General features: G+C 35.7%; 1 protein-coding gene across 10 annotated transcripts in view; it reads right to left on the bottom strand.

The window, feature by feature from the left end:
* ANKS1B (ankyrin repeat and sterile alpha motif domain containing 1B) overlaps positions 1 to 13,056 on the bottom strand; it is a 1,183,808-nt gene that overhangs the window by 817,378 nt on the left and 353,374 nt on the right. Inside the window, exon 1 of one of the 10 annotated variants that reach the window (XM_007165835.3) lies at positions 4,101 to 4,161. The exons of the other annotated variants lie outside the window; for them this stretch is intronic. The gene's annotated coding sequence lies outside the window, so the exon portion shown is untranslated. Of the gene's footprint in view, positions 1 to 4,100; positions 4,162 to 13,056 lie in introns of those variants that run through there. 10 annotated transcript variants of the gene reach the window in all.

Here is a 13,056-nt window from a genome sequence, read left to right as displayed (position 1 = left end):
ATTTAATTGTCAGAACAACCCTATGAGCAGTACTATTATTATTATCATTTTATAGTTATTGAAACTGAGGTACAGAGAGTTTCAATAACTTGCCCAAGGTCACACAGCCAGTAAGAAACAAACATAGATGGGATCTAAATCCTGGAAATCCAGCTCCAGAGTCTATAGTGTTTGAGCACTTTCTGTATGTCAAGCTCTTACTAAGTTCTTTGCTTACCTTACCTCATTTCAGTATGCTTATATAACTTTATTTTTAGGATAAAATCAACCATAAACTTATTTTTCTTTCATTTGTTTCAAACCATTGTGGAATGTGGATACACCCCGTGAATTTATCAATAAATCGCAAATAAATTTAAAACATACTCTGTTCCGTCTGAAAAGTCAAGGCATTATATTCCCTGTATTGCATACAAATTTAAGTGTGAAAAGGCTGTCTACTTTCTACTTCTTTGGCCTGTCTTGATTAAGCAGCTGTGGGCAGTAGAGCCAAAAAGAAAAAGAGATACCTCAGGATCCCGCTCACCCAATGAGGGAGGCTGTAAAGGAAGAGAAAGCAGAGAGGCCCTTCAAGGAGTGGATAAACACGCTCTGTCTAGTGACAGCCTAGAGCCAAAGGCAATGCATTAAGGATATGTCCTGTGCTTAACTCAGTGTCTGTAATACAGCATGGCATCCTTAAAACTGAGAAACCTCTCTGTAATATTATCAGTACCACCTGCCTTTCCTAAGTAGCGTTAGCCACTTCCTAATCAGTGAGGCTAATCAAATTAATTCTCTATTTCTGAGTAAGGAAGCCATTCTCAGTAGAGGATTTCCATATTCTTTATACTCACAAGTAACACAGATGCTCCAACAATTTTTTTGAAAATTGAATTATCTTATGCATGAGGCATATGTGTGGGAGCTCTCCTATTGGATCTCTCTACTGAGTATGTTCACACGGAAACATGTCCTGTACCTGCAATAATCATGTTCATGGTTTTCAGTCATGTTTCATCCGTGTCTCATTTATCTTCTCATCTCAGATCAGTAGTAATAATCCTATGCTTTTCATTAATTCAAAGAGACCAAAAACATTCCTTTTGATTCTCTGGATTAATTCTTACTCAGAAAAAAAATGTTGCTTTAGTTTAAAGCTTCTTTCCCAGTCTACCGTGAAATGAATCTCACAGAATCTATCTAAAAGATCTTCAGTGAATGGGGAGAATTCCTATCTATTCTTGTATTCCATCTTGAAAATTACTTCCTCAGCAATGTTTCTATGTCTTAGTGACATATTCTCTCATTAAAAATGTTTATAAAAACTATAGAATATGTTTAATAAAAAAGCAGAACCCCAAAATGTATATAAAACATGATGACAACTATATATGTATGCATGTGTATGTACATAGATATGTGTGTATATATATACATATTCACAAACTTGCAAAGAAAAAAATACAAAAATTCATCAAAATTGTTTCATTTGAACAATGACTGTCAATAATTTTTTCTTCATTTTCCCACTTTTCTGAAAGAGCATATAATACTTTCAATAATAAAAAACTGAACATATATGTTGCAGAATACTAATTTACAAGCCAGGGAACCACCAAACCTTCTTGACAATTTGGTGTTCTGCTTGGGTCGTTTGTCTTTACTAATACATATGAATACAGATACATACTTAATATAATCAGGCAGGAGTATACAGAGTGATTTTTAATGTAAATTAAATCAAACAAACTCTTGCTTAAAATCCTCTGATGATTTCTCACCTGAATTAGAATAAAGTCAAAAAAGTCAAAACTCTTTACCCAGATTTACAAAGCCCAATAAAATTTGGCCCCTAACTATCTCTTTGACCTCAACCTCTAACACTTCCCCTAACTCACTATAGGGCAGCCCCTCTGCCTTAGTGCCCAAAAGTGAACTGAAACTTCACTTTGCCTAACACAGAGATCTTCATGTGGCTAGCCCCTTCCTGTCATTAGGGCTCAACTCAAATGTCACGGCCTTCCTTGACTATGCAATCTAATTTTCCATCTATTTCTTGCCCCCATCACTCATTTCCATTACCATTAAATTTTTTCTACATAGATTTTATCACTATCAAAACTTCTTGTTTATTTCTTTACTTGCTATTGTCTCCCTTACTAGAATGAAAAATGTTTACCACTGTATCCTCCTCACTTAAAATAATATCCAATATATAGCAAGAAAACAGTAAATATAAGTTGAAAGGATGATTACCTAAGAAAAGGAGTGATAAGAATAGTAGCTGTCCATGGTACCAATTTCGTCTTAGGACTCTCTTTACAAACATACACAGATGGTTTAGTCTTCCAATTTCATGGCAACAATGCAGCTGATATAAATTAATATATATGCAAATAAATATAAATACTTCTGAATAAAGCCAAGACATGAAGAAACATTCACAGGAGAGGATAAGAATATAAGGGTTTGGTTGATTTACGGACAGTAGGGAATAAGGAAAGGGAATTTGAGTTCGATGACAGCAAAAAAAGATGAGAGTTTGGGCGATGATAGATGACCTGAGAGAACGGGCATCTAGTGGTGGCTGAGGCATGATGAGATTAGTCCATAAAGTCTCCTTGCAGAGGGTGAATACTTGGTGCCATGCTCTAGTCTGCAGTATGCCAGGCAGCTTCTTACCCAGATAGCCCCCAAAGGAATGGCTGCAATTAGGGCATTTATAAAGGATTCTTTCTTTAAGTCTATTAAACTGTTATATTGACTGTATTATGATATGTTTTCTTCTACAGCAACATTTCATTAAGCAGAACATGAAAAAGGAAACAGAATGATGTAACTTATTTCTTATAGTCCACAAGACCTAGGTTCTTCCAAATACTGGACAATGACCAGTGTCCCCAGAAGTTATCCTGTCATGAGCCCCAATATCAAGGTATCAGTAGAGCGATTTAAAACTAGTAAAAACAAATTCATTTTAAAAATCCAGTAAAGAGGAAGTATATAAGAATATATTTTAAAGTGACTATACATATGGAAAAAGAACTATGAAAGCAAGTTAGAATTAAGAAATTGTAACGTTCATGTTGAAAAGTTAATATGAAATAAAATTCTGAAATTAAAAGACAGACAAAATTGGCAAGGCATTTGATATTATCTTTTCTATTTTTTTGAGGAACAAAACAAAATAATCTCCAACAGAAGCACTTCTGATATGCCAAGCTGTTTTTGAGGTTAACTTAAACATATAAGAACTGTCTAAGTATGTATAATCCTCTTGTACTGGTTGGCCAAAAAGTTCATTCGGGCTTTTCTGTAAGCTATGAAAAACCCGGAAGAATTTTTTGGCCAACCCAATATATAGACGAAGTAATTGAGGCATTAAAATGAACCAGCCTTATTAACTGTATCTAAGAAGTTATATAAATACTTGTCTTTGAAATGTTCTGACCTGAGAAAATCTAAAGATTACATTAAGAAATGTAATGAAGTGAAATATATACTGGTTTCTAAGCTAAATATATGTTGCTAAAGCATAAAACAATTTAAGAGTAAATTACAAACTTAATTATCATAAAATGATCAGCCCCTAAAATAATAAATTTTCAATGTATTTTAGGTAGCCAGCTGTCCACTTGTTGCAATGAAAAATGGCTCATCAAAGGTGTATAATATTCTATAATTTCTTCTCCACATTCAGGTGACAATCTTCCACCTTGTATTCCTATCATCACTATATGTTTGAAAAATCAATATACCACTTGCAGCCAAAGATTACAAATGCAACCTACATTCCCCTTTTTCATTTCTTTTTTCTTCTCCATCTACCCTACTATTTCCCTTTCATTATTACCCACCTATTATTTCCTCTCCCTTTTCACTTGTTCTCTCCCTAAAGTCCTATGTATCCCCTTCATGACCAACCCCAACCTCTCACCCTTGCACGCAGTAAGAAGCAATTTTTTACTCACTTTTGTAATACGTTAAGCTACTAGCAAGAGACTGCAGGGGTTGACTGACACAATTAGGCTGAGTGCAAAACCATCCTAGAAAGCTGGGTTTGGTAAGAAGCAGGAGAACAGGGGAAAGAGGCACATGGAGAAGGGAATATCACTGACCTAGTCTGAGCAGGGCTGGATTGCAGAGTCTCACAGAAGAGTTGTGGTGCATTATCATACCTAGACACAAACATGTCAGAAATAAAGAAAAGAATAAGGCTGGTGATATCTTTCATCTATTTATGGTGTTTCTCCCTTCCAGTATAAAATACATACTGATCATTACTAGGATATAAAAAGATAATGGATACCACTTTTTCTTTCAACAAGTTCCCTTATAATTCCTATTAATTTTACCTGTTTTCAGAATGTAGAAGCCTAGTAAGTAGAACCAAATCTCACTTTGGACACAGAATTAAAGCAAGAAATAGAACTCCTTCTAGGAGTTCATTGAAATTAAATAGAGCTTTATCTTCACTGCTAAGGTAACTGTAAGAAGTATAATGGATAAAATATTTGTTGACAGATGCAGAAAACAACATGATAACATTTTATTAATTCCCACTCAATGGAGATGTCATTTGCCTTTTTTTGCATTGTTGACATTTACTTATTAACGGGTTATTAATTAGTACTTTTTAGAATATTTGTATCATAGAATAGTGGGTAAAACAAAAAGAAAAACTGAAAACATCCTTTAGACATAATAAAGGCTAATGTTTTATGTGCTAGGTTTTCTGTAGGCACTTGACATTTGTTAACTCATTTAATCCTCACAAAACAATGTAGTGTTGGAATTATGCTCATTTTACAGATGTGCAAATCAAGGCTGATTCAGAGAGGCTGGATATATTGTTAGCAAGTGATCAAGAGAGAATTAGAACTCAGATTGCCAAAGAGAATGCTTTTTATACGAGAATGCTTATCTCCCTATAAGGACACAAAGAAAAATTCGGAATTCAATAAGCATGGCCTGAGTGGCTGCTGCATGCAAGGCATAAGGCAGAGCATGCTGGAGCATAAACGTTTGTCAAACACAGACACTGCCTTCAGGCAGCTTACAACCTAAAAGAATAGATACTAGATAACTATATAAATAACAATATTAAATGGGAGAGATCCACAGATGTCAAAAATAAGTTATTTGAATATTAAGAAAAAGGAGATTGTTTCTAGCAGGGGAGGACTGAGTAAGACTTTAGGAAGGAAAAAGCATTTGCATTGGGCCTTAACTTCTATAGATTAATAGTTTTGCACCAACTAGTTGCTCACTAACACTTGGAAGAAGTACCCATCTCACATACCACAGAGGGTATACCTCTCATTTAGAATACAGTTTCTAAAACTCCAGAGTGGTTCTATACCAACTGTAATGTGGTTTCAGTTGCTGAAAAATGTGTTTAAGTTGAACATCTAAAATTATCTCTGTGAAATTGTGCTTTGAGCTTAAAAGTTTAGAAACTGGCACTTTGGAGACTTCTTACCTATAGGGAATACATTTTTGCCTTATCTCTAAGTTTCCATTTTTCTGGACAGGATAAAACATTTTCTCACCTGAAAGTATTTCCAAGTAGACTCATACTGACATGGATTTCACTATCAGTATTAGGGTTCTAATTTCTTTATTCCATAGACCAGTGGTCAGTAAATTTCAGCAAAAATCCAACCTACTGCCCATTTTCATAAATAAGGTTTTTATTAAATAAATTACAACAGAGATCATATGGCATCAAAGCCTAAAATATTCACTATCTGACCTTTACAAGAGAGAGTTTGCAGACCCATGCCATAGACGATTCATTCAGCAAATATCTATTAAGGGCTTACAAGGGTAGGTAGGTAGCTAGAGTGGGTTGCTGGCTGAAATACTGTAATTTAAAATTACTTTTTAAATCAAGTTAAAAAGTAATTCACATTGCATTATATTCTTCATTATGATTAATTATCACAGATAAGGAAGAATTTGAACAACTTTTGCTATGGAAAACAATATAGCAGGTGACTCAGGATGTATTATTATTAGGAAGTGCTCTACTCTTACTGTTTCTACTACTAGTTAACATTTATTGAGCATTTACTGAGTGTTATACACTATTACAAGTACTTAATATAAGCAGTATATGTCATTTATTCCTCACTATGTCACAAGGATGTAGGTAATATTATTATCCTCATGTTACGAATGATGAAATAAAGACTTGAACTAATTTATTTCTGAGGTCCCACAGCTTGTGTTTGTTAGAGCAGGGACTTTACAGAACATGCTTTCATCCCTGGGGATATTGAAGCAGAGACTGGATGACTTCTTAAAAGGTATAATGGTTTATACTTTTAAAAGGGATCAAAAAATAATGGCTGCCATTTATTGAGAGGTCACTATGGGTCTGGCATTATTCTATGTGTTTTAAACACATTCTCTAACTTTCATATCACCCTATAAGCTAAGTATAAGTTCCCTCTTTTACAAATGAGGAAAAAAGTATAGACAGGTTATCTGATTGACCAAAGGCATATTCCTACTAAGTTGCAAAGCTAAGATTAAAACTTAGGTCTACCTGACTCTTTTGATTATACCAAGCTGTTAACCATTTTTTAAAATCCTATCCATACTTCCAGATTATATGAAAAGGAACCACATTTAAAATTAAAGATACAGATATTCAACAATGAAAATATCAGGCAGGGCAAGTAATGAAAGAATAACCCATGCAATTAAACTAACAAAGAGAAAAACAGAGAAATCTGAAATGGATTTCTAAATGTAAATAGACAACCCATTCCTAATTGCAACTAAGATCAAACTCAGAATAAGCCACAATAGAATTTTCTGGAGACACTAAAATAATCAGAAACTGTCACTCATTCTTTTCCTAATAGAACTGATGATCAATTAACATTTAGCAGTTATCTTTGACACAATCAGATATGCCCTTTTCCAAGGGAGGAAGGGCCAGGTCAACCCATTTCCATGCTTTTGTTGAAAAAACATCTGAAGATGTACATGTGAATAGTACTCTTAGAAGGCATGATTGAATGATAAAGAGTTAAAAAAAAGGAGGACCTCTGGGCTGTAGGGCCAAATACACCTGTGATGGAATATTCACCTCTGCTAGTTCATAACTATATCACCATAAACAAGTTAATTAGCTTCTCTGCACCTCAGTTTCTTCATCTTAAAGGCTGCTTGTGAGAGATGAGGTAGAGGGCACAAAGCATGCCTTCTGAGAACATATCCAAATTATGGAATTATTATTCTTCCAGTTGTAATCATTTTTTTCTCAGGGAAGGTCTTCAAGAGAAAATATTTATTTTCTCATTTATTCCTTTTCCAAATTTGCATACAGACACCATATGTCTGTTTGGTTTGAAAAGCATGAGAGGAAATATTTGTTGTGTACCTACTACGGATGGGTAGGTTAATAGATGTTGAAAAAAGGAAGAGCATTTCAGGTACTGGAAAAAGACTTATGGAAACGCTCAGAATCTGGAAAGTTGATATATGTTCCAGTTCCTGGCAATTACTCTAGTTTTCAGCATGACAGAGGGGAGAGTAACAGGAGCCATATTGTAGGTAATTCTCAAACACCATGTTAATGAATTAAGATCCTGAAAAAATTAGCTAAAAACTCACTAAAAACTCAAAACTTGCAACGTGCTCCACTCTGTCAAAAAATATTCTGTGGTCATGCACTTGTCACCTCTAACTCAGCCAAATGGTTACTCCCTTTATAAGCTGATTGACTAGAAGCCTATCAACTTTACCTTCTCTGCTAAGCATAAAAGCATTCTTTCTGCAATATGACTCATATTATGAGATTTGAAATACATTCTTACAACAGCTCTTACAAGTAAATATCCATAGCCAAAAAGTACGGAACAGGGGACTTCCCTGGTGGCACAGTGGTTAAGAATCCGCCTGCCAATGCAGGGGACATGGGTTCAAGCCCTGGTCAGGGAAGATCCCACATGCCACGGAGCAACTAAGCCCATGCACCACATCTACTGAGCCTGCACTCTAGAGCCCACGAGCCACAACTACTGAGCCCGCGTGCCTAGAGCCTATGCTCTGCAACAAGAGAAGCCCACGCACCACAACAAAGAGTAGCCCCGGCTCACCGCAACTAGAGAAAGCCAGCACGCAGCAATGAAGATCCAAGGCAGCAAAAAATAAATAAATAAATAAATTTATTTTTTAAAAAAAAGTACAGAACAGGATGTTTTGAGAAAAAAACACTCAAAATAAGAAAAAAATCTCTTAGGAAGTAATATGATGCTAAAATATAAAAATCAATAAAGAATGGGAAAATAAAGTAGAGAATGAAAAACCAAAGAGAGGAAAAATGAAAGACAAAAATGATGAATGCAGATACTTCAACACCAAATTAGTAAATACTCAGGTAAAAAAAGAAGCATAAAAGTGAAGGAAGAAATAAATCAAAGAAAAAAATCGAAAAGTATTTCCCAAAACTGAAGGACAAAATCTTGATATCAAAAGGGATGACTTATGTGCACCATGACACATTTTTAAAACCCCACGCCTAGACATAAACTTTTTAAAAATTTTTATTAAAGTATAGTTGATTTACAATGTTGTGCTAGTTTCTGCTGTATAGCAAAGTGAATCAGCTATATATATATCCACTCTTTTTTATATTCTTTTCCCATGTAAGTCATTACAGAGTATTGAGAAGAGTTACCTGTGCTATACAGTAGGTACTTATTACCTATCTATTTTATATATAGTAGTGTATATGTCAATCCCAATCTCCCAATTTATCCCTGCCCCCACCCCCGCTTTCCACCCTGGTAACCATAAGTTTGTTTCCTACATCTGTGACTCTATTTCTGTTTTGTAAATAAGTTCATTTGTACCATTTTTTTAGATTCCACATATAAGCGATATAATATGGTATTTGTCCTTCTCTGTCTGACTGACTTGACTCAGTATGACAATCTCTAGGTCCATCCCATATTGCTGCAAATGGCAATATTTCATTCTTTTTTATGGCTGAGTGACATTCCATTGTACATATATACCACATCTTCTTTATCCATTCCTCTGTCAATAGACATTTAGGTTGCTTCCATGTCCTGGCTATTGTAAATAGTGCTGCAATGAACACTAGGGTGCATGTATCATTTCGAATTATGGTTTTCTCCCAATGTATATCCAGGAGTAGGATTGCAGGATCATATGGTAGATCTATTTTTAGTTTTTAAAGCAACCTCCATACTGTTCTCCTTAATGGCTGTACCAATTTACATTCCTACCAACAGTGTAGGAGGGTTCCCTTTTCCCCACACCCTCTCTAGCACATATGGTTCGTAGATTTTTTGATGATGGCCATTCTGACCAGTGTGAGGTGATACATTGTTCTTTGATTGGAAGAATCAATATTGTCAAAATGACTATACTACCCAAAGCAATTTACAGATTCAATACAATTCCTACCAAATTACCAATGGAATTTTTTCACAGAATTAAAGCAAACAAATTTTACAATTTGCATGGAAACACAAAAGACCCCGAATAGCCAAAGCAATTGTGAGAAAGAAAAACGGAGCTGGAGGAATTAGGCTCCCAGACTTCAGACTATACTACAATGCTACAGTCATCAAAACAGTATGTTAATAGAGAAGCAACAAGGATTTAGTATATAGCACAGGGAACTATTTATATTTTTATTGGGATGTGTAATAATAAAAAATAAAAGAAGCTTCATTTTGAAAAAAAAAAACAAACAAACATTATGATACTGGCACAAAAACAGAAATACAGATCAATGGAACAGGACAGAAAGCCCAGAGATAAACCATGCACATATGGTCACCTAATCTATGACAAAGGAGGCAAGAATATACAATGGAGAAAAGACAGTTTCTTCAATAAGTGGTGCTGGGAAAACTGGACAGCTACATATGAAGAATGAAATTAGAACACTCCGTAACACCATACACGAAAATAAACTCAAAATGGATTAAGACCTAAATGTAAGGCCAGACACTATAAAACTCTTAGAGGAAAACATAGGAAGAACACTGTATGACATAAATCACAGCAAGATCCCTTTTGACCCACCTCCTAGAGAAATGGAAATAAAAACACAAATAAACAAATGGGACCTAATGAAACTTAAAAGCCTTTGCACAGCAAAGGAAACCATAAACAAGACAAAAAGACAACCCTCAGAATGGGAGAAAATATTTGCAAATGAAGCAACTGACAAAGGATTAATCTCCAAAATATACAAGCAGCTCATGCAGCTCAATATCAAAAAAGCAAACAACCAAATCCAAAAATGGGCAGAAGACCTAAATAGACATTTCTCCAAAGAAGATATACAGATTGCCAACAAACACATGAAAGGATGCTCAACGTCACTAATCATTAGAGAAACGCAAATCAAAACTACAATGAAGTATCACCTCACACTGGGCAGAATGGCCATCATCAAAAAATCTACAAACAATAAATGCTGGAGAGGGTGTGGAGAAAAGGGAACCCTCTTGCACTGTTGGTGGGAATGTAAATTGATACAGCCACTATGGAGAACAGTATGGAGGTTCCTATACAAACTAAAAATAGAACTACCATATGACTCAGCAATCCCACTACTGGGCATATACCCTGAAAAAACTGTAATTCAAAAAGAGTCATGTACCACAATGTTCACTGCAGCTCTATTTATAATAGCCAGGACATGGAAGCAACCTAAGTGTCCATCAACAGATGAATAGATAAAGAAGATGTGGCACATATATACAATGGAATATTACTCAGCCATAAAAAGAAATGAAACTGAGTTATCTGTAGTGAGGTGGATGGACCTAGAGTCTGTCATACAGAGTGAAGTAAGTCAGAAACAGAAAAACGAATACCGTATACTAACACATATATATGGAATCTAAAAGCAAAAAAAAAGAAAAGGTTCTGAAGAACCTAGGGGCAGGACAGGAATAAAGATGCAGACGTAGAGAATGGACTAGAGGAGGTGGGGAGGGGGAAGGGTAATCTGGGATGAAGTGAGAGAGTGGCATGGACATATATACACTACCAAATGTAAAATAGATAGCTAGTGGAAAACAGCCGCACAGCACAGGGTGATCAGCTCGGTGCTTTGTGACCACCTAGAGGGGTGGGATAGGGAGGGTGGGAGGGAGATGCAAGAGGGAGAAGATATGGGGATATATGAATACGTATAGCTGATTCACTTTGTTATACAGCAGAAACTAACACACCATTGTAAAGCAATTATAGTCCAATAAAGATGTTAAAAAAAAAAGAGAACAATAAAATAATCAAATTTTTTAAATGGATACAGGACTTGAATAGACATTCTCCAAAGAAGATATACAAATGACCCACAAGCATATGAAAATATGCTCAACATCACTTAATTGTTAGAGAAATGCAAATTAACATTACAATGAAATGTCACCTGAAGCCCATTAGAATAGCTACTATCAAAAAAAAAACAAAAAGAAAATAACAAGTGTTGATGAGGATGTGGAGAAATTGGAACACATGTGCATTGCTGGTGGAAATGAATGATGTGGGGAACTATAGAAAACGGTATGGTGGTTCCTCGAAAAATTAAAACTAGAATTTCCATATGATTCAGAAATTTCACTACTGGGTATTTATCTGAAGAACTTAAAGTAGGATCTCAAAGAGGTATTTGCACATCCATATTCACAGAAGCATTATTCACAAGACCCAAAAGGTGGAAACCACCCAAGAATCCATCAATGGATGAATGGATAACATAATGTGGTACATATGTACAATGGAATATTACTCAGCTTTAAAAAGGAAGGAAATTCTAAAACATGATATAATGTGGATAAACCTTGAGGACATTATGCTAAGTAAAACAGCCAGTCACAAAAAGACAAATACTGATATGATCCAACTTAAATGAGGTAGAGTAGTCAAAATCAAGAGATAGAAAGTAGAGTGGTGGTATACTTTAAAATGGTTACTATATTAAATGTGTATTTAACCACAATTTTTTTTAAGTTCAACAGGGAAATGTATGCAAATGTAACATTTAAAATCAATAGAGAGGGACTTCTCTGGTGGCGCAGTGGTTAAGAATCCACCTGCCAATGCAAGGGACATGGGTTCGAGCCCCGGTCCGGGAAGATCGCACATGCTGCAAAGCAACTAAGCCCATACGCCACAGCTACTGAGCCTGCACTCTAGAGCCCGCAAGCCACAACTACTGAGCCTGCGTGCCACAACTACTGAAGCCCCTGCACCTAGAGCCCCTGCTCCACAACAAGAGAAGCCACCGCAATGAGAAGCCTGAGCACCACAATGAAGAGTAGCCCTTGCTCACCACAACTAGAGAGAAAGCCTGCGCGCAGCAACGAAGACCCAACACAGCCAAAAAAAAAAAAAAAAAAATCAATTGAGAAAGGCTGGACTATTCAAGGAATGATGATGGTACAATTGATCATTAATTTGGGAGCGGGAAGGAACCCAGGATAAATTATAGATTTAAAAATACACACCACATATATATATGCATATATACTTACTTATACACATTATACGTTTACATTATTATACATTTACAGACATACCTCATTTTATTGCGATGCACATAACTGTGCTTCACAGATTTTGTACAAATTGAAAGTTTCTGGCAACCCTGCATTGAACAAGTCTATAATTGCCTTTGTTCCAAAGCATTCGCTCACTTCATGTCTCCATGTCACATTTTGATAATTCACAATATTTCAAACTTTTTCATTATTATTATATTGTGGTGATCTGTGATCAGTGATCTTTGATGTTACTACTGTAATTGTTTGGGGGCTCCATGAACAGTGCCCAAGTAAAAAGGAAAACAATCGATAAATGTGTGTTCCGACTGCTCCACCAACCAGCCTTTCTCTTCCTCTCCTCAGGCCTCCTTTTTCCATGACACAACAATATTGAAATGATGCCAATTAACAACCCTACAGTGGCCTATAAGTGTTCAAGTGAAAGGAAGAGTCGCATGTTATCTCACTTTAAATCAAAGGCTAGAAACAATTAAGCTTAGTGAGGAAGACATCCTGAACGCTG

Source organism: Balaenoptera acutorostrata, chromosome 11 (genome assembly GCF_949987535.1).
Source record: "Balaenoptera acutorostrata chromosome 11, mBalAcu1.1, whole genome shotgun sequence".
Classification (NCBI taxonomy): Eukaryota; Metazoa; Chordata; class Mammalia; order Artiodactyla; family Balaenopteridae; genus Balaenoptera; species Balaenoptera acutorostrata.
This window is presented reverse-complemented; position numbering and strand designations above follow the sequence as displayed.